General features: G+C 36.3%; 1 protein-coding gene across 1 annotated transcript in view; it reads left to right on the top strand.

Annotated features, from left to right (window-relative positions):
• The window catches only part of ADGRL2 (adhesion G protein-coupled receptor L2), a 694,457-nt gene that overhangs the window by 258,594 nt on the left and 412,353 nt on the right, over positions 1-23,510 (top strand). Inside the window, exon 4 of the mRNA XM_073007173.1 lies at positions 15,035-15,139. The gene's annotated coding sequence lies outside the window, so the exon portion shown is untranslated. The remainder of the gene's footprint in view (positions 1-15,034; positions 15,140-23,510) is intronic.

The following is a 23,510-nucleotide window of genomic DNA, read 5'->3' as shown; positions in this document are numbered from 1 at the left end:
TCAAACTCTAGCCAACTCTGAAAATGTAGGAGTCTATTGAAAATTTTGCATTCATTATATTCTGACTTCCTCCATACTTTACATGGAACTCTATTCCACAAATTAACTTGGAACTGAAATCATCATGTGGGCAATATTTAAGATAAAATGATATTAGGTATCTTCCAGGTACATTTGCTTGGAACAAAGCTTCCCTCTGCTTTAGGCAAATATGAATATGCCTTACAGGAAAGCCTAAGAAAAAAAGAACAGGAAAAAAGTGACTTCTCTGAGCCTAGCAGGTGATGCTATTAAGCTAAATGTTATCCTTAAAATATTTTACTTATTTTATATAAATAGGAAATTATGATCTGATAGCATTTTATTTATTCTGAAAATAATTCTTGATACTTCAGTTTGAAGAAATTTTGTAATTAATCATGGTGTTAAGGCAATAAAGACATTCAATTATATTAATAAATCATAAATTTGAAACAAGTAAATTTAAATTAAATTTCATCTGAGCAGCTCAACTTATCACTAATTAGCTAAATAAATAAATTGTGTAGTATCTATATATGCAAATTACTTCAAGGGGCAGAAATTCTCTAGTATACTTAATGTACAGCATTTAAAAACAGCTTAGAGATTGATCTTTTTAGACATTATTAACAATGTTGGGATCAGAGTGGCATGAGCTAACAGCTAAGATACTTGCTGTGGAATCAGCTGTTCTTTTTGAAGATCTAGTCATAAATTATCTAGTCCTGCACTGTTCAACATAGTAGTCACTATCAGCATATGCCTATTTAAATGAATTAAAATAAGCAAAATTTAAAATGTAGTACTTCAGTCACACTAGCCACATTTCAAGTGTTCAATAGCCATATACAGCTGTTGGCTACAGCATTAGAAAACACAGGTATAAAACATTTCCATCATCACAGAAAGTTCTACAGTACAGCACAGAATTCTACCTCCCATTTGTGTGCCCCTATATCTGATCTATATAATGGATAGAATAAGGAAAATATGTAGGGCATTTGATACTCTATCCCAAATGCTGAAAATAACATAAAACTTATCTTCCTCTTCAAAAGTTAATGAACACAAAACACTTCATGGCCCAAGATGTTCTATTAAGCCATGAAAGTTACAATAAAATTAGGGGTGGAAATACTGAGAATTACATATTATATTCAATGAAGCACTAAAATATACTTATCAAGTCCCCATTTGTCCTCTGTGTTTGGAATGAAGTAAGTGGAAAAGAGCATTTTTGTTAAAAAGTTTTTTACACGAAACAAACAATATTATGAAAGGTTCTTAATGTGTGTAAAGATTAAAATATTATTGAAACAAACTAGTTGATAGAGTAGAATAGGTTTCACTCTATTGGGAAAAAGATATTTTTCCCTCTATGGTTCCAGTAGTTTATTCCTGCAAGACTTAAACTGAATGTGTTTAAATGTTCAAGGTCATAAATAACAAGGTAAGTCATAATATTTCTTTGTATCTGAGAACTTACATGTATTGCATTACTGTAATACATTTTTTTTATTATTATACTTTAAGTTCTAGGGTACATGTGCACAACGTGCAGGTTTGTTACATATGTATACATGTGCCATGTTGGTGTGCTTTACCCATTAACTCGTCATTTACATTAGGTATATCTCCTAATGCTATCCCTCCCCCCTACCCTCTCCCCGCAATAGGACCTGGTGTGTGATGTTGCCCTTCCTGTAATACTTTTTTTTTTTTTTTAAGTCGGCTTGCCCAGTTTTTTCTAATTTTTTTCTGTTGGTTGTATGTTGAAATACAATGGCTTTGAAAAAAAATCTAGAATTCTGAAACCTCAAAATTGACCATTAATATGATGGCTAAAATAGAAGGCAAATTTTCTCTTTAAAAAATTATATCGTGGTGTTTTCCACTGTTAGGAAAAGAAAACTGAAGGAATGGCTTTTCTTCCACGCAATGTAGTTCTAGAAAAAGGGATCATTGTCTCTGAACTTTCTTGACCTTAGCCTGTTCTCTTTTGTTAAAGTCATTAAAATGATTAGAACCTCAAGGCGGGTTACAGTGTTATATACTTTTTCTCTTTTTAACTTACTCTGAGCTGAATCAACCAGGTTTAAACCCTGCACACATCCTATTAATCCCATCTAGCTCTTCTGTCTGCCTGGATGAGTTTCTTCTTCAACAGATTCTCTGAATATGCATTAAAAAAAACATAAATCACTGGATTAAACTTGTAGAGAATGATGAAAGCTAAATTCATGTATATACATGTGGCAGGACAAATGAACCCTTTTATTATTTAACCTGAATGAAAGCAATAAATTTGAAACAGGTTTAACTGACGATATTAGTAATCCACAACAGATTTTGTAAGTGTTTTTGAATGAACGTTGGTTTTGTTCAATAATCCCTTGGATTAAAGAAGGGTTAGATAACTCAAACAATCTGCAAAGAATCATATTATTTTGCTATTTATCTTTTATTTTTACCAAAAAATGATATGTATGGTTTAGGCTTTAGCAAATTGGACCAAAAACTGAATTATTCGATTCATTTTTAAAAATCTGTGGCTAGGATTACCCAAGAACATTTTTACCTATGTTCTTGGATAGCAGCCTGTTCTCCATCCTCTACTGTTAATACATAGTAGTATGTAGTAATAATATAGATCTTATTTTTACATAGACTGACAATAGCTTCTTAATTACTTGCTTTGCTGATCTATCACATTTACTTTAGGTCTTCCAAATTTTACAAGCTTTAAAATGTAGGATAAAAATGTTTTAAATTTCCTCTATGAAGCCACTTAGTTCCCTGCCTCACTCTCTGCCCACATTCAAATAAAAGGTTTGAAAGATTTATTAGGTGGGCACTGGGATTCAGTTCTAATAACAATTAAAAGTGATTAATTGTTTGTTTATTTAGCAATTACTAGATGCTAGAAAGTCTCTTCATCCATTATCTCATTGAATTCCTCACAAAAACACTGTGAGACAGAGACAATTTTTCCCCATTTTTGCACATGAGACAATTAAGTTATATGATAAATTAATATACCCAAGGTCACACATCTAGCAAGTGGTAGATCCAGGGTTCAAACATACCCACACCCATACTAGTTATCTATTACTGCATAACAAAGTATTCTAAAAAGTAATGGCTTAAAACAGTAAACTTTTGTTACCATAGATTCTGAGTCAGGAATTAAGGAGTGGCTTAGTTGGATGGTTCTGGCTCAAGTCTCTTAGGAGATTGTCATCAAGATGTCAGCAGGTAGGCCAGGAGCAGTGGCTTACTCTAATAATCCTAGCACTTTGGGAGGCTGAGGCAAAAGGACCACTTGAGGCCAGGAGTTCGAGACCAGCCTAGTCAACCTAATGAGACTCAGTCTCTACAAAAAAGAAAAAAAAAAAAAAAACATAGCCAGGCATGGTGGTGCACATCTGTAGACCCAACTACTGGGGAGGCAGAGGTGAGAGGATTGCTTAAGTCTGTGAGTTCAAGGCTGCAGTGAGCTATGATTGTGCCACTGCACTCCAGCCTAGATGACAGAGCCAGACCTTGTCTCTAAAAACAAATTTAATTTAAAATTAAAAATTAAACCAAAAAAGATGTCAGTAGAAACATCAGCCATCTAAAGGTTTGACTGGGGCTTGAAGGTATGCTTCTAAGATGCCTTACTCACGTGGGTATTGGCAGGGTGCCTAAGTTTCTTCCTGGCTTTTGGCAGAAAGCTCTGTTCCTTGCTCCATAGACCCTTCCAAAGAGCTGCTTGAGTGTCCTCTCAACACATCATAACTGATTCTTTCAAAGCAAAACAGAAGGCACAATATCATACTCCCTCAGAAGTCACTCCAAAATTTCTACAATGTCCTATTGGTTACACGAATCAGCCCTATTCTCTGTAGGGTGACACTACACAAGGAAGTGAGTATCAAGGAACAGGTATCGCTTGGACCATCTTGGAACCTGGCTATGTTCCCAGCACAAAATATATTATTAGAAAATTTAGACAGCCCTGGTTTCTTTGTCTGTGCTTACTGAATGAAGAAACAGCACTGAAAAGCTATATCCAACTGTAATTGCTACTCATTCGTATCTTTAACATGGAGGATATTATGTTTGTTTGTTTGTTTGTTTTTTGACATGGAGTCTCACTCTGTCGCCCAGGTTGGAGTGGTGCAGTGGCACGATCTGCCTCCCAGGTTCAAGCAATTCTCGTGCCTCAGTCTACCAAGTAGCTGGGGCTACAGGCGGGTGCCACCACACCAGGCTAATTTTTGTATTGTTTGTAGAGACGGGGTTTCACCATGTTAACCAGGCAGGTCTCGAACTCCTGACCACAGGTGATCTTCCCACTTCAGCTTCCAAAGTACTGAGATTACAAATGTGAGCCACTGTGCCCAGCCTGGATATTACTTTTATTGGATAATAATTCCTAGAATAATATTTACCTCGTATTCAAATATAGAAACAAAATCATATCCAAAGAGAGATCTTTAATTATTTTCAGTTATCAATCATTTTGCTCTCACTCAAATTACAATTTTGCTCTAGTACAAATTACCAAGCACTGTCTAGGCAAGACATTCACACATTACTTCTGTAAAGGTCCAGATAGTAAATATTTCAGCTGCACACCAGACAATCCATGTTGCAACTACCTAACTCTGCTGTTGGAGCATCAAAGCAGTCATAAACAATATTAAGTGAATAGGCATGGCTGTATTCAAATAAAGCTTTATTTAAAAAAATATATGGTAGGCCAGGCTGGGTGTGGTGGCCAACGCCTATAATCCCAGCACTTTGGGAGGCCGAGGCGGGCAGATCACCTGAGGTCAGGAGTTGGAGACCAGCCTGGCCAACATGGTGAAATCCTGTCTCTACTAAAAATACAAAAATTAGCTGGGCATGATGGCAGGCACCTGTAATCCCAGCTAATCAGGAGGCTGAGGCACGAGAATTGCTTGAATCCGATGGGCAGAGGTTGCAGTGAGCCAAGATCATGCCACTGCATGTAGCCTGGGGGACAGAGCAAGACTCAGGCAAAAAAAAAAAAAAAAAAAAAAAAAGTGTGTGTGCATATATATATATATATATATATATATATATATATATATATATGGTAGGCCAGATTCAGTAGTTGGGTAGACTTTTCAACAACAACTATCTTGATTTCAGGTAACTAAAATGACTTTAAATTTTATGTGACAGAGTGATGTTGTTTGTCCTGGCCCATAAAATATTGTACAATTTTAGGAAAGCTGACAGCACCATCGAAATAGAAAAGATGAGCCTCTGTGAAAACAGAGCATAATAGATAAGACAAAAATTTTACACATCAAATCATCACTCTAAAAGTATTAAGTCATTCTAGAAAATAAACAGAATTAAGGGTGGATAAAATTTTGATAATTCTTAATTCTGTCTGTATTAGGAACACTTCACATTTTCAGCTGACCTTGAATTCTCCAGACTTTATATATTGTGTCCAGCATAGAATAGACACTCGATAAATATTTGTTGAATGAATTTCCACATGCTCCACATCCCCCAGCCTTTGCTGCCTTTTCTTGTCCCATCAATAAGCTTTGCAGGGCATCTTGAAGTTCACTGTCAGTTTTGCTTTTACGAAGTCATCCAAAAAAAGTAAATGGCAGGTAAGAAGTAGTTATTGGAAGATAATTGAAGATATAAAGACTTAAAAACAAATTGAAAAATTATAGAATAGAATGAACATTGACTTCAACTAGACTGGCTAACAGCAGCAATGAAGCATCAGACAATAGAGTAATTGGTGAGGACTTTATTGGCCTCTGACAAAGCTATTAAAGATAAGTTTCATTTAGTATTCTCACTTTTACTGCAGTTATTTTTACTTTGAGGCCACGCATTATTTTTTTTAAACCCACATTTTAATGTGGTTATATCTATAGCTTAAAACTTATTATATCTACTACAGTGTTCACTCACTCATCCCAACAAATATTTATTCATTTATTTCTTGAGCACCTACAATGTGCCAAGCACTAGGTAAGTTCTCAAAGATACAATGGAAAACAAAACATGGATCCTGCCCTTAAGATGCTTCGAGGCTGATGGGGGATACAGAAAAGTAAACAGGTATGGTAAAAATGCAGTGTCATAAGGTACAAAGCTCATATCCAAGTTTATTAACTTCACATTAAACAGACGTATTAAACTTTAATATTACAGGTCCCAAAGAAATACCTACTGTGCATTTCAGCTATTTCTACTTTTCAAAACAAGAGTAAAAACAACAAAATCATAAACACTATTACCGAATATACTGCTTTATAACTGTATTACAGAAAATGCAAATTACTAAAGTGGTTTAAGGAGAAAAAAGTTTCCTGGCCAAATTATTTTGCAAAATGCTGGGTTCAACAAAATTAAACAGATTTCTTTTTTCACTGTAGAACTTTTCAGTACTTATAATATGGTAATAAGCATTGTGACTCACTCAGAGGGCAAATATGATTTGCAGTGTTTTGAAATGTATTTGATAAGGGCATGCTTTTTAAAGAAACTGTCACTTAGTATCTAGTAGGGCATGAATGTTTATTGGAACATAGTTTGACAAATACTACCAAATATAGTTTGAGAAATATTACCAACAACAATTTCACACGTTTTAATCAAATCATATTCATTATAATCTAGGAGGGCTAACTCTTTAAGTGAAATATTAAATAAATCCTTTTGTTATGCAACAGAGTATTTCTGCAAAGCTCTCTAATTTCATATCTTTCACATTCAGAATTTAGTTGATTTGTTCTTTTTAAAAGAAGCATTTCCCTGGGATACCATTAAAGGCTATCAGGTTTTGCTAATCATTGGCTAATTATGTGACAGCGTTCAGGAGAGTCCAGATAGGAAGCAGAGGAATCTGTGATCTCAGCCTGCAGAGGACAGCCAAAAGATGAGTAGATGAAGCAAACTGATGTCCCCAATTTAGGCACTGTCTTTTTTTCCACCCGTCCTCTAACTTTTTTCCTCTCCTTGTTTCTTTATAACTTGTTTTTCCCTTTCCCACTCTGTTTCTTTGCTTCCTCTCCCTTTTATTCACCTCCCTCAATGACATAGGTCTGTCTATGATCACCAAAGATTTAAATTTAACCCTACTAATGGCCATCCCAGCAATAATATTGCAATAGTGTTTTATAATTCATGTGTGGGAATGAAAATAGTGAAGTAGGCAGCTTCACTATTTTCATTCATAGCAATGGAAGCGATAAAGAAGCTGTCCCCTGTTGGGGACAAACTGACATCTGGTTTCTCAGTTTCCTCTCTACTGGCTCTACTGGTACTGGCTCCATCCTGCACAAAGAGGTTTTGAAAGATAAGAACACACCATATTAGTGCATGTGTGTGGAAGAGAACTTTTGAAGATAGGATTGAATTGTGCAATATTTGCCTCCAAATCAGGCACCTCATATTTGAATCCTTATATTTGACTTTCTCTTATTATAAAGTGACCTATCAAGTCTTATTTTATATGATTAAATACTGGTTGGAGAAGACACATAGTCTCAAAGACTCAGACAACAATAGTTTTTCAATTGTTAGGCAAGTCTCTAATTGAACTGGTAAAAATAGGAGACAAAGAAAGCTAATACAGACAGTAGCTATTCCTGGGGCGTCTGCTTCATAATTGCAAGTGTTAGAATATGTTGTAAACATGCCTTTATTCAGATTACTTGGAAAAGCATTACAGTAAGTTACTACAAAGTGGATATCAAGCAGACACCTACAAAATGAATTTGTTTTAAGTCATAAGTACTTTCAAAAGAAGCCTAAGGGAATTCCTATAGGCTTAAGCAGCAAAACTATCTAACATGCAGTGAATACTTATAGAAATGGGTGGTGGGGGAAGGGGAGGATGAAAATGAAAATAGTTTAAGCTGCAGAAGGAGGAAAAATCAGAGATTGGTGACTGACCAAAGGAAGCACCTGCTTTCCGGAAATTAAAATCATGTATTAGGCAGCTCTGACTTAATTGCCAAATGGGGTGAAGCCCAGACTCTAGTGTAAAAGGGTCCCAAATTATAATTGGGCATCATGGATTAAAATTCACTACCTGAAAATTTCCTCAGAAATGAATGGACAACTGGGACAGACTGCAGAGCCCAGTACAATATGCTTCCCGCAGCTGACACTGGCAGGTCACTTTATTTGGCACCAAATAAAGTTCCCAAGTGGTCTTTAAGGGCATTCAGCTGCTGAGTGCTTATTTCATTCATCCCTTATTGTGCTGCCAGTAGCCGATCCAAAGAAGTAGCATGAATCAGCTCTGTGGATAAAATTTTCTCAGGCTGCGTGGAGGAGATGCAACTGGACTCATTTCACTGCTTCAGTGGGACCTTCACTAGCGGCAATAGCCTGAATAGTAACAGCTTTCACACAATGTCATTCAACAGGAAATCCGAGGGAAAGCGGGACAAAATTGAACATTAGGAAACTTCCAAAATAAATGCCATTTAGCGAGGAAAACAAAAATCTTAATGAGAAACATTTTATACTTTTGTCATTACCAGATAATTTAGAATACTGTGAAATAAAGCTCGTAGCTCCCCTCCGTGTGTACTTCCAGCTGCAAAGTAGAGGTTAGCACCAACATTTCTTACATTAAACATAAAACTATCGCATTATACTTACCTCTCTTTAGTTGCTTCTGTTTAAAGTAGCTAGAGGATTAAAAGTCAATCCGTACAATACCTTCGGTTTTACACGGACTAATTTCAAAACACATACTCAATGGCGAAGTGTGTTTTCTTGTTTCTGTCAATTCTAGTAAAATTTTCTGATTATAAAATAATATTTCGTGTCTTCCCCCATGCAGGTTTAAAAACTGCAGGAGCTATAGTAATTCTACTGAGGTCATGAACTTGTCTGATGAAGTACAGATGAATGTAAAATATTCTTCTAAGCGTAATAGGTCTTATTAATGAGTAGTTCCAGTACACATTTTTTAATTTAAATTCATGGAAAGGTTAAAAAGCAGTAGTTTTTATTATTGTTTTGCCTTTGGTTTAGCACAAATTTTGCACATACCCGCAAGAGAAACAGTCTCCTAATCATTTCATATAAATCACTGTTAGCAGCAGTATCTAATAGTGCTACTATCACTGAATAGTTAAGAGTCTTACATTTCCATTAGAATTAGGAGCAAGGGCTAATTATTTTTAGTTAAAGTTGAATTTGATCTAAACGGGAAGCATATTTTGGCATTTAGTCTGGAAACCCGGGACTATTATAAAATGCCTGCTTGTAAATTCAGAGACTAGAAAAATACATACAGATTTTTTTTGTTTCCCGGTTTTGGGAGAAGTTGGTATAGTTATAGTGAGATCATTAACGTAAGTATAGTAATATAATATAATTAATATAAGATGTTCTGTTCTTGTGTTTATGGCCAAATTTGGCAGCATAAAATGAATGAATTAACAAATAAATAAATTTGCACTAGTATCTGAATGCTTCTCTAAATTGAATTTCTTTTAACTTTTTAGTATGGAAAATTCCAAATTTATACTAAAGTAAACAGAATAGTAAAATAAAACCCCATGTACCCACTACTTAATATCATTGATTAACAACACATTATCCATTTTGTTTCATCTATATCTCAACCTCTTCCCTCTTCAGAATTTTCTTCTTCAACAGATGAAATAGTATGGGATTTAAAAATTGATGGAACTTATTTTATAAAATCTCTTTCTCAGGATTAAGCATTTTATTTAAGAGGTTTTTGCTTTCATTTTACCCAGGAAAAGACAGGTGTATCCTACACACAACATGAAGTGGTGGATGAGGTAGGTATTTAGTAAACTTATACCTCAAACACCAAAAATTCGATTATCTGGATTTTTGTTTTCTATCGGTTTTCTAGGTAATTAAAATGTTGCTCTTTTTCACCAGTGGAATTTTTAGTCTTCCACTTCTACCACTCCTCTAAACCTCTCAGCTTTTCTGCTTTCTTTTTTCTTTCTCTCTTTATTTATTTTTGCTTCCCTCTAAATCATAAATAATAATAGTTCCCACATCATAGCTTTTTAGATTTTAATGACAGCCTCCAAGGACAGGTGCCAGTTAAATGAAACATATAATTAAAACTTGTGCTATTCTAAAATTGGGTTACTTGGCAATCCTCAAATCAGAGGCTACCCCCATTCAGAAGACAGGCATGTAGCATTTATCTGGGTTACCGGGTGTGCAGCAGATTCAATCAAGGCCAGTCTTCGCGAGGTGCCAAAAATGTGGTGGAATGTTTAGTTCGGCGCATCCACATTTCAGGTGTCTCTGCATGGCACCAGAGTAAGTGTTCTGCAGCTTGCAACACTGGCAACCAGTGTTCTTAACTAAAACATTTCGGTAAAGCAATATGCTTACCAAGCAATTAATTTAGGCATTTGCGCATATATATGTATGTATATATGCAATTATCATACTTATTGCATAAGTTTTATGCTGTTTTTAAATAAAGTTTATAAGCTTTTCTTTAACTTCCAGTACTTTCTCAGTAAGAAATAGAAAGACATGATCTCAGTCTCAGTCATAGTCTTGGACGTAGACATCATGTTGTTGGATCCCATGTTTGTCCTTTCAGGCATGGTTATCATTTTTCTACAAGCAGTATCTCTTGAAGTAGCCTTGCTTGCAGATACTCCTGAGAATCCTTCCACGTTTACTCAAGAGCAAGCTTTCTGACTCTATTACTGTCCCTGTTAATTCTACTTTGGTAACTCTTCAACCTTTCATTGATTTTCCTCTCTTTGGACTTGTCATTTGTGCCCTGTACCACACTGCTGACTGGGGGAGAGGCACTCTCTCTGCTGAATTGGAAAAGTCATGATCTTTTCATCGGTAGCACTTGACTCTTGATATCCTGCATGAATTTGAGCTGGGCTCTAGTTCTCTTGGCCGCACTCACCGTTGAGATGCAGTCCCTGCTTTCATCCCCCTCTACTCTTGGACTCCTTGAGTCCTTCTACCTTACATCTTAATTCTGTATGTTTCACATGATTTCCCCACAAAAGTCTTCTCTGTGTGTGCATTGTCTCTCAGACAATACGACATTGCTGGTGAGTTTCCTCTAATGTCTCACTAGGCTCCTTGGTGATACACTGACAGGCAGACATACCAACCAGACTCAGCTCTGTTTTATAGCTGCGCCTTGGAGTCACAGTGATGCCTCTGACTTGTCCTAACTCTTAAACCTCCGCCTCTGCAAATCAGCAGTCAGACAGGACAATTTCCTTTCCCAAACCAAGTGTCACTCACAGGATTATTGTTGGGAAATTAGCCCCTTCTCTATGCTCATGTACCCAGTTTCCCATTTCAAGTATTTCCCATAGTTTCAGAGCACTAGGCAAAAAATTCAAGTTGATACTGTTTAACCAGGCACACCTTTATTTTCAAATTATTTAATTAGTCAATCTTCCCTGCCTCACTGTGTATATGGGTTTCACTCTAACAAATGTGCTATACAAAAATTTGGATGTATGTTTAATTTGATTTTCTTCTGAATAAATCTGAATTTTTAAAAAATCAGTAAGAAGGCCGGGCGCGGTGGCTCAAGCCTGTAATCCCAGCACTTTGGGAGGCTGAGACGGGCGGATCACGAGGTCAGGAGATCGAGACCATCCTGGCTAATACGGTGAAACCCCGTCTCTACTAAAAATACAAAAAACTAGCCGGGTGAGGTGGTGGACGCCTGTAGTCCCAGCTACTCGGGAGGCTGAGGCAGGAGAATGGCGTAAACCCGGGAGGCGGAGCTTGCAGTGAGCTGAGATCCGGCCACTGCACTCCAGCCCGGGAGACAGAGCGAGACTCCGTCTCAAAAAAAAAAAAAAAAAAAAAAAAAAAAAAAAAAAAAAAAAAAATCAGTAAGAAAAGGTGCAAATCATTAGGAAAGCATTTAAAGTAGATTAATAGCTTATCGAGTTTTCTTTTTTTTTCTTTTTTTTTTTTTTTTTTTTTTTTTTTTTGAGACGGAGTCTGGCTGTTTCGCCCAGGCTGGAGTGCAGTGGCCGGATCTCAGCTCACTGCAAGCTCCGCCTCCCGGGTTTTTACGCCATTCTCCTGCCTCAGCCTCGAGTTTTCATTCTCTCTTCAAACCATATTGAACCACTTGTTTTACATGAATTTCAAAGGCTGGCACTAGCTTTCACTTCAAGAAATAAATGACACAGGGTATTATATTTTAAGCACCATTAAAACCTTGAAATTGTACAGTGACTTAGAAAACAATAAGTTAGTTAGCTCTGATAGCTTTGTAATGGTTATACAATGGGGAAATTCATTGTTAAATGACCCTCCCACTCTTACCTCACATGTAATGCTTGTCAGGAAGAGGAAGGAAAAATGAGACTGGTATCCAGGTACACAGGTATAGGAAGATCAGAGAGAACATACCAAATATTCCTAGGGAATCTGTTGTTCACTGATCCATGGCTAGTAATTGGAAACTATTTTTGTCAGGACAGAGAAGTCTAGCTCATCACTGTTGTCCTAATTCCTAGCTTCTATAATCCACTAGTAAAGTTGTTCTTATCTGTATTTTAATGTGTTTGAACAGAGGGTGGTTGTAATATTGTTAATGAAACAGTTTTAACATAAATGATTTAGGAATTACATTAAGTGGCATTTGAATCTGATGCTTCCACTGCCTAATCTATCTCCTTTCTAACCTTTTCTTTTACACCTTCATTAGAACATCTATTAAGGTAATGAAACCTAGCTACCAGATTAAAAGACAGAATGCTCCAAGTTCTAAAATAATAAGAATGACAGCATTTTAAAAAATGTTTTTGAGCAAAATTTCAAACCAGTGAAAACAACAACAAACCCCACCTGTTTTTATGATGCAACTCAAACAGCATCTGAGTCTATAAAGAGGCAATAATTGGTTAACTAACCAAAGTGATACAGTTCATTATTTTTCTATTGCACGTTTATGTAGTTCCCCACTGAAGCACAAGTATAATTTGTTTTTTTAAAAAAAGATACGATTTACATATGGCACTTGAAGAGAGATGTTTTAGAAAATCATATAAAGTGTTCCTCCTTGTAAAAAGCAATGTCCTTTCCTTCTTGTTAATGCCAAGGATGCTTTTCCCCAAACACTCATTCCCTGCTCAGAACAGTGTAGCCGCTAATGAGGAAAACACAGCTAGTACCTCAGTTGAATGTTTCCTTTGTTTACCTATGGGGAGTTCATTCTGCAACGGGAAGAATCTCTTACTATCAATGAGTCTGAAAGTGCTCAAATTCTGCCAAGGGGAAAGTTCTAAAGTTTTGCATACCCATGGTTCAATCTGAAGCAATGCAAAAGGAACTCTGTCATCTCAAAGAACATCAACCACGCTGCTTACATTGTCTCCATTTATATAATACATTCCATCTTATTTACATGGGTTCCATTTCCAGTTACAAGATCACTGCTTGGCAATACGAGGCGACGTGCATCTAAAATGACAAACTGATCCTGGCACTTGCTACTTATTACAGGTTTATTATGTGTTTTCAGCCTATCGGGGATTTCTAGAGTAGTTCCAGTTACTGGCAATCAGACCTTGAAAACTACTCCATGCCCAATAATAATGAGCATCTTCAAATGGATTTTTTAAAGACAGCATTAATCCAGAATATAAAATAAGAGAATATATTTGATGGTGAAAAAGTGCAAACCTACCCGCACATTTTGGTTTCATGTATAAAATATAAACAGCATATGAATTCTCCCTTGTGTCTTCAGAGAGATCTGCAGCTTTTTTTCCTTCTGAAGGGTGTTCAAAATGTGGTATTTTAAGCATAATAACCCATAAATAAAATACAGTGACTGCCAAAATTATTTTTTTCCCATATATAGGGGCTTTAGATACTATTCTGAACTCTGATTTTCTCCTGAGATGCAATTTAAGAGCTTTAAAAAAAAGTCTTTAAAAGACTTCCTATGAAATATGCACAGCTTTTTTTTTTTTTAATTTGTGTTTCTAGATGGCCAAATTGCTCTGTTGTTATAAATACTGTACGTAAAATTACCAGATTGCCTGGCATTCCATTTTTACAGGGGATACTGCATCGTTAAGCACAGAAAGAATATAATATAACTATTCAAACTGCTTAAAATATTTTGTAACCATAAATTATTATCCAAAAATATTTTTCAAGTAGATAAAAAGAGTTGTCAATTCTACATAGTGAATGCCTCATAAGGGGCTCGTTTGTGGTTGAAAACTGAATAAAAGCAGTAAATTAAGACCAGACTTAACCATAGAGAAGCCGTAATCCACTGCAGATTTCCTTGGTGAATGAAGTATTGTGATGTGGATTTATCCTCCTTGCTTGTACTGTTAACCAGTCACATCTGTGACCAAAGTGCTGTCTGTGCTCACAGACAACGTAGGTTCACTAACCCGAAGGAGGTAAGCCCATGCTGATTTACATTGTATTGATAAGTACAAAATAAATACAACTGTGTCCTGGGGGCTGCCTGTGAAAGGACAGATAGTATGCTAACGATAAACTGGTGTGAAGAGAAAACAGGGATATTGAAAAATGGGTGGGCAGTTGAGAAACTGCCAGTGACGCTGGGTGCCCAGCTTTTGAACAGGCATGAGGCTAGAGGGGGCCTTGATGAAGCCAAGGGGAATGTGGGTATGAAAGAAGGTCAGGAGTGCTGAGAGCTGACTGAAATATGGTCTATGTTAAAGGAGTATCACTCACTATAAATATTCAATGTCAGGAATTTAAATGGCTTACAGACATAGAAGCCCTTGATGATTATGTTATCCAGCATTGTTGATTTCCCTCTGTTGTTTGTCAGCAGCCACCACAATGAATGAATAAGACCCTGGAAGTCTCGACAATGAGTCGTTTTGCTCTTAAGTCTGTGCATTTTTCTTTGTGATTACATGCCAATATAATAATTGATTTGCCTTTTTCAAAATTAAACTAAGGGAGCCAAGGATGTCGTATCTCTGTTATTATTTTCCTTTTCTTTCAGAGCCCAGTGTTTCCAAAGGACATTAATTTTGATTTCTCTGATGAAGGCTTGTGGCTGTCCTTATGCTTTACAAAACATTACCAAATCAGAGCCGAAAAGAAAACTGTGAGTGAACATTCCTTCCAAACAACTATTTTTCATTATTTAAGAAAAATTTTCTCAGATTTCTCTGTAATTCATTCTAATATGCTCCTTTTGTAAAAGATGTGGGAAAAAGAGAGAATACACAAGTGAAACCCTCTGTAGAGGGTTGACATTTAAATATTTTATGAGTCACTACAACACCTTTCTAAAACAGCATTTTACAAATAAGGTCAGCTTTGCAAGAAAAAAAGTTTATTCTTGAACATAAGCAGGTATTTGTACATTAATGTTACACTAAAATGTATGTAAAGTAAAAACTGCTAGCTTGTTATAGTGTTTTAATCCTTCAAACCAAAAACTTTTCCTTGGAATTTTTCAAGATTGGAATATCAGTTTCTTTAAGCGGGAAAATATTTAAGCTAATGAAATCTTTATCAGATTCAGCAGCTCCACTAAACTGTAAACTAGGCTATCTACTCAAGAAAAGGCCATTGGGACTTAAAGTAGTGTGGATATCTTTACCAATGTTAAAAGATCCCAGAAAGCATTAGCTTTTCTAAATATGTGTTAGATTTGATTTGATTCCTAAAGAATAAAGTTTATAATTACCATCTCCACTTAATTAAGGATAACCACGACTTGATTATACTCATTTCATCTATACAAATGTGTGTATTTCTGAGGAAAGCACAATCTTAAAATATCTAACATTACATGATATATATTTCATGAATACTTCTGGAGTTTCAAAGCGTTTCTTTCTAGTTAGTGGAAAGGGGTACTGTGCTATAGTTGCACGTAGGTTTAAATAAAATTGCCTACAAATATTGCATAAGTGCCTGAACTTTCAAGACAAAGCTTTTCCAATCAAATACAGTATTTAACCCCCCACTACCACACACACACACACACACACACACACACACACACATCCCTCTGCCTCAGAAGTTAAGGGGAAACAGGACAGGCGTGGTGGCTCACACCTATAATCCTAGCACTTTGGGAGGCCGAGGCAGGCAGATCACCTGAGGTCAGGGGTTTGAAACCAGTCTGGCCAACATGGAGAAACCCCTGTCTCTACTAAAAATACAAAATTAGCCAGGTGTGGTGGCTCACACCTGTAATCCCAGCTAGTGGGGAGGCTGAGACAGGAAAATCCTTTGAACCTGGGAGGCAGAGGTTGCAGTGAGCCGACACCATGCCACCACACTCCAGGCTGGGAGACAGAGTGAGACTCTGTCTCAAAAAAAAAATTGTTTTTATTAAAAATAAGTTAAGGGTAGAAAATGTCAGTAGAAACTTGTCATTAGCAGTAAATTATTCTTCGGTGTTTTTGGAGTTAATATTTTCTAAAATGGTTGCAGATTGATCAAAATAACTATTTTTATACTTTTGCATGGCTTCTGTGTATTGCAATAATTTACTAATAAGTAATAAGACTCCCCCTTAAAAGAAAAAGTGTTCATTAGTGATTTCAATTCCATATTGTGTGGCACATTCCTTACATGTTGTGAAAAGGTTATGGATTCACTCACTGTAGCATCAGAAGTATAAAGGTGAGAGGTGAGATGCTTTGTTGCAAGTGTGGAGAAATAATCATTTAAAGGTCAGTTGCCCTAAAAAAAAAAAAAAAAAAAAAAAAAAAAGAACATTTGTTTAATAAGTAACTCATTTTGGGATATGCTGCAATTGTAAAGGTTACAGAATAGACCAATTTGCCAGTGATGTCAGCAAGAAGTACTATTAAAGCCATTGGTCCTATTAGAACAATCCTTCGTAAAATTCAGATTGCATGCCTCCCCACATATCCCACCACACATCCAAAAAGTGCCTAAACTATTTATAGTGTGCTTTCAAAGACACATTGCCTTGTGCACTTTACCTTAAGTACTCAGCTCCTCTTAAAAGCAACAATGGAGTGTTAGATGGGAAAATACCTTGGCAACCACACAGCCTCCCCAACACACAACACACAACCCACTCTCTCCCACATCTGATTCATCCTATATTGCTTCATTCTTTCAGTTTTATTAATGTATAAGAACATTCTCATGTGTCATGGGTTAAAGGATTTCTCACTGGGTATTCTGCTGTACCGTACACCAACAACTATCTTGCTAGAAACTCCTATATAAAAGGAAAAACTATCGATTCAGCCATGTAAAGGATAAACTATAAATTTGTATCCTTTCCTTTTCCAGGACCAACTTCCTTCCCCTACTATTCTCTAAAAAAGCCAAAGAGACTTTGGTTTGGCAATAAATTGGAATACTAACTTGATATGTAGAAGTAACAATATTTGTACTAAAAATCTTTTAGTACCTGAAAGGTTATTTTTTTTCAAGATCTGAATAAAGGTGGTAGTTTATTTAATTAACTTTTATATTATTAAAAAATGTTTGCCTTTAGGGAACTGATGTACAACAAATAAAAGTTGTTTGTTGTTTTTATTTTTTCTTTGTGAAGCGATATTTTAAACTGGCTACAATTTTCCCTAGAAGATTCCCTCTTTGAGATGAGTATATGAATAAAATAACTTCCAGAAAAACCTCTGTAGAAAGCAATCCCTTCCGAGCACTCGACTGCTTAAGATTTATGTATACTGTTTTTACTCTTCGCATTGGTTGCAAAGCTTCTCCTCATTGAAGGTATTTTGCTGACGGTAAATAGTGAGTTCTCAGATTTTTATAATGAATTGATTTTTCACATATGTTGCGTCAGAATTTTAATTACAGTTTAAAAACAATACGTTTTCAAGCACACTTCTAAGGTTTGCTATTTAGATTAAAGGAACTAGAAAGCTTATAACTCTTACCCTATTGTAAAGTAAGAACTACCTCTGTCTATAAGACATTTGCAATTAGAAGAAATTACGATACTCTTATTTCAAGCAACTTAGCTAAGAATCAAGTTATTCTCTTAACTTGACTTGCTTTTCATTTGAAAGAGGGCAAAATCTATTTCCTGGGTAATTTTGCAGAGCAAAGATATTAATACGTTGGGGTTTAATTGTATCCTGTGTTTAAATACACTGTGGGTGAAACCCCAGACCTCTGCTTAATTGCTGTGAGAAAATAGCCTGATTTCTCTGAGATTAGGCACACGCTTATGTATACTTTGACCTAAGAGTGCCTCCTTCAGAATTAATCTTCTAAGGTAGAGGGATTTGCTTTTATATGTGCAGCAGGGCCATTCGTGACAAACAGGGCCTAATAAACTAACTTCACCCCCTAGACCTCCCTTTTGCTGTCAACGTTTTTCTTCATCTATTCACTTCACACATCTCTTGTCCAGTGGCTTATTAGCAAATAACCCTCACTGGGCACGGGGAGTAATTTTAATGGCATTTTTAAATTAGAAGACTTGGAACTTAAATGGGATACTTCAAAAATAAAACTATCTTGAAAACTTTCGTTTTTACTAATGAAACATAAAGTACTCTAAAATAACTCCATTTAAGTAAATACCATAGCCCTTTGAAAAGACAAACAATTCATATTTACTTAAAATTTGGTCTGCAGCTGTATTTTGTTGGATCTGTCTAATGTATGAAAGCACTTTTTCTTTCCCATCAGCTATATTCGAATTGTTTTTGTAAGATGTAACAGAACGTTCTGGTTTTAAAATATTTATATTAATCAAAGTTAGGGCTGTTTATATTTTTTGGCAATCGTGCTTTTCTTTAAAAGTGATGCACTCCTCTTTAACTAAACAAAAGTGTTGAAATGGCCTGTCATATAAACTTCAATATAGCACAGTTGGTAATACAAATTCTGGAGACGGAAATAAATGGGACATAGTTTCTAGCTTCAGGTTAAACATGGACTAATAAAAAGAGCAACAGTGATAATTTCTAAGATTTTCCTGAGGAAATGTCATTCATTGCGGCTTATAAACTCTAGAGTTACCTGGTGGAAAGGTTTGTGTTCAAGTTTTTTACTCTATTTTCTTGGGGCATTAGGAAGTAAAGCCTAAGTGCTGACTAAAAAATAATAACAAGCCACTAAAGCTGGAGGCTTAAACAACAATCAATTAATTTTAAAATTCCTTTATATTTTATATATGTCCAAACTATTTTAGTAATGATAAAAATACTTACATGCTACTTACCTGCAATCAATTGTATTTGTGGGCAGAAATAGCTAACAGGAAAGAGCTGTTTTTAGAAGTCAAGCCTCCCACTATTGTTATCGCTACAAGCTTTTGTTGGTGAATCTTAAACTGTATGATCTATCTAGACTCACATAAGGAAAGTGGAGTTTTTATTAAAGACATTTTAAACTTCAAGCCAACCTTAAATTCATATATAGTTATATATAATTATTCTGTAGTATGGACACTCCCAAATATTCTGGAAGTTTAATAAGACATGACTTTAGGTAGATTGGTCTATTTGGGGTTTTTGTTCTTGTCATATTCATTCTGTAGTTCAAACTGCACTGATTCACTTCTGTGGAAAATAATCCTAAACAGGAAGGGTGGGGACAGAAGACTTCGTCCCTAATATGGAAGTTATAAGTGTTTGTTCTTTCAGAGTATGGTAAGGACATATCAAACAAACAGGAAGTATTATTGAGCCAGGCATTATTATGCATTGCAGGCAAAGGGGCTAAAGGTCTCCTGTTCGAACTTTTGGCCCTTTTAGAATCCCTGATCCTTCATTATTTTGTTTAACTTGATGTAAGTCTTGACCAGTAGCTGACTCTGAGAAAACATTTCCTGACATCATTTCCAGAGGTGATGTGGGATTACTGTGCTTGCCTTCCCATTTTGGGTTGAGAATGAAAAGTCTAACAGTGGTTCCTGGTTAATACTTCAAGCACGGTCTTTTAATTAACAGGTCAGGTTAATTCATTCCTTTGGCCTTTAGCATTACAACTTCATTTTCACACTTTGGTTAAAATGATCAATGCACACAACACACACACACACACACATTTACATACACACAAACACATTTAAGGGGGCAAAAATGTTTTGGTTCTGCTATAGCAGAACAAAAAATAAGTAGACTCTTTTTAATTACCTCATTCATAATACAAGGTGGTGAAGGAGGAGCAAAAAGGTCAGGATATAATAAATACAAAATTTAAATCTCTAAACTAATTTACCTTTTTTTTTTTTTTTTTGGTACCAGCTAAAGTCAATGAATATAAACATGTATTCTATTATGTTACACCATTACGGATTATTGTTAATGTCTTGTTTCCAATTTTAAGCAATTTTTGGTATAATCCAAATCTATGTATTAGCTAGGGTAGGAGGTTTTGCTTGAGGTAATTGACATTATTATAGTCCAAAGCACAGGAAAAAGTAAAACATATCCGTAATCTTCACCCATTTCCAAACAGAAGGGGATAATTGGGCCAATTCTTCTATTGTGTACCCTCCCTCTTCATGCAGAGATTCCTTTGAAGTCAGAGAGAGATGAAGGAGCTGAGGCTGAGAATGTGGCTGGAGGAAAAAAAAATGAATATTATCAGGCCAGAGTCTCATAACCATGTTTTATGCCACATTAACCATTGGGTTTGCTATAATGCAGGGCCTTTTTATTATCATTTTTACCTTCTAGTTTAATCAAGGATCACTAATACAACTTCTAATAATATACTGGGGTTAAAAAAATGTGTTTATTTGAACTCCCTTAGGTGAGATTCACAATCCAGCCCCTCAAAAATGTAAAGAAATAATTTTATTTAGAAAAAGCTAAAAATGTAAAAAGCATCACTTTATGGTTATATGTAAGTCTAGATGAAGCAGAAAAAGACCAATTAAATTGGCATTCAGAGTGAGTACAGCACAAAGAGGAAGTTATGAAGGAGGTGGGGATTTATTTACTTGTCAAGCAATTTTCTCTCACTTTCTCCTTACTTCTTACCACCTTCAAGGAGAGAGAAAATGTTAGCTTGCATTTATGTCACCAAGCTAAAAGTTTATTTCTTAACCCTCCTTTGTTACAAATCACAGGGAGCATGAATGTATTTGAGTGCATAGAGGGAAAGTTATATAATTCAAGCAATGATGGACTGATGCCGTGGAGAGTCATTAGACTTAGGTGAACAGACAGCTGTCCAGAGACTCTTCAGTTTCAAAATCGCCAACAAGAGGGAAATGACCGAAGACAGGAGCAAGGACAGAACCAATCAACTTGTCAGGCTGTGAAGCTATCTAAGAAAAAGACAAGTTCTTCCTTCAATTAATATACATTATTTGAGAACAATGCTAAGCCATGTGAGGGATATTAGATGTACAAAGACAAATCACATGATTCTTGGAACATTCAAAGTTGTGTGGAGGTGAAAAACATGTTAATAAACAATAACAAAGAATATGACAAGTGTCATAATACAGGTGTGTACTTAGTGCTATAAGAAGACAAAGAAGGGAGTTATTAGTACTTCTTTGGGTTTGGAAAGAGGTACTGGATTGGTGAATAATAATTTCACAAAAAAGTTAATAAATTAGGGTGCATCTTAAAGTATAAGTAGGTATTCATCAAGCAGAAAACGAAGAAGTGGCCATTCCAGGCAGAAGAAATAACATAGATTCAAACCAAAGCATGTCTTATTCAAGGAAGAAGAAGTTGTTGACTATGACTATAGCATATGGTATACAGGCTGTGTGGTAGGAGGAACAGTCTATCATAATTCGGCTCCAAATTGCAGCCCAATAAACAAAGCCTTGTATGTTATGCTAAAGAGTGGGGACCTCATCCAGGAAGCAGTGGAAAGTCACCAAAATGTTTAATCAGGGGAGTAACATGATAAGAATCGTGTTTTAAAAAATAGCTGGCATCAGTATAGAAGAAGGCTGGGAGAATGACAAAAATAGAATAGTTTTTATGAGTTATAAGAGGTTGAGAATTGAAAATGAGAGCCTTTGCTATGATCATAAATTAAGGAGAGATTTTAGGTTCAGGAGGTAAAATTAAAAACAAAACAAAACTGGCAACCTCAGTGTATACAACCTTTCATGTGCATACTATCAGGTTTGGGTCAGAGTGATATGGATAGAAAAAATACGTTTCCAGTATAGTTAATAGTAGAAGATGGGTGTAAGTCAGAATCCCTAGAAGCAGGGCCGGAGATTAAAGTTGTTCTGAAAATGATTTACAAAGGGAGTGTTCTTGGGAGGAGGGAAGCAAGAGGAGCAGAATAGGCAGAAGCAGGGACGAAGGTAGCTAAGAAGGATGAAAACTGGCCTTAGCTGAGCCTGCTCCTTCGGGGAGCTCTGAAGCATATATTGTACTACAGAGTTAGCTCCTCTTATCTCCAGGGAGGATAATTCTCAGGTAAGTTAGCCTGGTTCAGCTGAGGGCTAATCTTTGGGAAGGAGAGTGCTATGAGCTGTTAGCAGCCAAAAACACTTAACAGCCGCTGGGGAGCAAGAAGGATACCAACAGCAGTCACTGTAGGCCACCCTTTGCAAGGCTCAGAACCACTTGCTTCTGACATTTAGTTTACTCCATTCAGACACAACAGCTTCAGGATTCTGGTTACTCACATGTCCTGGGCTCCTGTATAAGATGAAGATGAGTAAAACAAACTGTAGCTTCCACTGCTGCAGTGTGTCCCAAGCCCATAACATAATCATCATCTACTCCTTCATCACTCTTCCAGATGTTCCTCCTTATGGGCGATACTTCTGCAGGTCTAGATGGATTGCCTGAAGGCATAAGCCAAATTCTCAAAACTTAGTAGTCTAAGCACCTGATTACCAGGCCCTAATCTGGTTATGGTTGCTGTACTTGCCTATTACAGTTACACAAGGCATGAGAATACCAAGATGCGGCCCAACAGATCATTTGAGTGAAAAACACATTGCTCCCTGTCTCTAATATATAGCAGCATTTCTGCCTCCTCGTGATAACTGGGTCATTTATCCTGCCAATACAGTAACTTTTTGTGCCAGCCAGTCTATTGGCACAAGGAGCTCAAAGTAATCTGGCAATAGCCATAGCTTTAAGTTTACTGAGACTTTTCCTAGATCCCCTAAGTGTAAGTTTCCCTCCTCTGGGACTTAGGACTTCTAGACTCACAAAACCTGTAGTTGCAGGAATGGGTCCCTGAGAGTGATGGTTGAGTGGAGTTCTTATTTTTACTCTTTGATTCCTGTACTCATATATTCTAATTATTGAGGACAGAGAACGGTATAGTATCTGTTGCTTTAAAGTGCACACTATACTCCAAAAGATAATACTTATCCTCATAGGATGCCATCTCTAAACTGGTGCTGTAACTGGGCCAGAGTGTGGTAGGACCAGTGAACTCCACGAGCATGTGCCCATTGCCATACCTCCTTTTCTATAAAGTGAGTTCCTTAGTCCAATTAACATGATTTTATCCATATGGTCCACAAAGATGATGCTCTGTAGAATGTCTGTACAGTCCCA

Source organism: Chlorocebus sabaeus, chromosome 20, assembly GCF_047675955.1.
Source record: "Chlorocebus sabaeus isolate Y175 chromosome 20, mChlSab1.0.hap1, whole genome shotgun sequence".
NCBI lineage: Eukaryota > Metazoa > Chordata > Mammalia > Primates > Cercopithecidae > Chlorocebus > Chlorocebus sabaeus.
The sequence above is the reverse complement of the archived record's forward strand: the minus strand, read 5'-3'. Positions and strand labels throughout refer to the sequence as shown.